Source organism: Mus pahari, chromosome 1, assembly GCF_900095145.1.
Source record: "Mus pahari chromosome 1, PAHARI_EIJ_v1.1, whole genome shotgun sequence".
NCBI classification, from domain to species: domain Eukaryota; kingdom Metazoa; phylum Chordata; class Mammalia; order Rodentia; family Muridae; genus Mus; species Mus pahari.
In genome coordinates this window covers 106,594,283-106,595,312 of record NC_034590.1, presented here as the reverse complement: position 1 = coordinate 106,595,312, position 1,030 = coordinate 106,594,283, and positions in this window count along the sequence as shown.

The window sequence follows — 1,030 nt, the reverse complement described above, 5'->3', positions numbered from 1 at the left end:
GAAGAAGAAGAAGAAGAAGAAGAAGAAGAAGAAGAAGAAGAAGAAGAAGAAGAAGAAGAAGAAGAAGAAGAAGAAGAAGAAGAAGAAGAAGACCGGACTGGAGATACAGCTCAGTGACAGGCCCTTACCTAACACAGGTCAGGTCCTAGGCTCAATTCCCACTATTAGGTGGGAGGTGGGGGAGATCTGAGGTTTTGTCAAGATTTAAAAACATGAACATTATTTTCATGAGGACATACTTTGCTTCTCAGAGCACACATTGTATTGGATTTCATTGTGACATATATGTATGTATTTACTATCATGCTGTGTTCCCCTCTGCTCTCCAGCCCCGTCCCTCTTGCTGGCCCTCTTCCTCCCTCTGCATGGTCCCTTCTGTCTACGTCACGGGCATTCCAGGACTCTCTTGCCACCCACTTCCTTTTAATGTCTGGCTCCTTCCACTTTCATGTCACACTTGCAGAATGCATAGGTGTTTGTTAATTTCAATATATGTTCTGTATATGAGAAGGAACACGGGGTATTTTTCTGCTTATTTTGTTTAACATAACAGCTTCTGGTTCCAACCGTTTCCCTGCGAGTGTCTTAATTTCATTATCCACAGCTGAATACAATCCCATTGTGTCTATGGTGGAGCAAACATGGGTGCAAGTATGTCTGTGGATTGTTCACTTAACAGCCCTTCAGGTGTGCACCAAGAAGTGGGGCAGTAGGTCATGTGGCAGTTCTTTTAACTGTGTAAGCACTGATTTTCTTTTTTTAAAACTTATTTTATTAGATATTTTCTTCATTTACATTTCAAACGCTATCCAGAATGTCCCCTATGCCTTCCCCCCACCCTGCTCCCCTACCCATCCATTCACACTTCTTGGCCCTGGCGTTCCCTTGTTTGGGGCATATAAAGTTTGCAAGACCAAGTGGCATCTCTTCCCAACGATGGCTGACTAGGCCATCTTCTGCTATATATGCAGCTAGAGACACAAGCTCTGGGGGGTACTGATTAGTTCATATTGTTGTTTCACCTATAGGG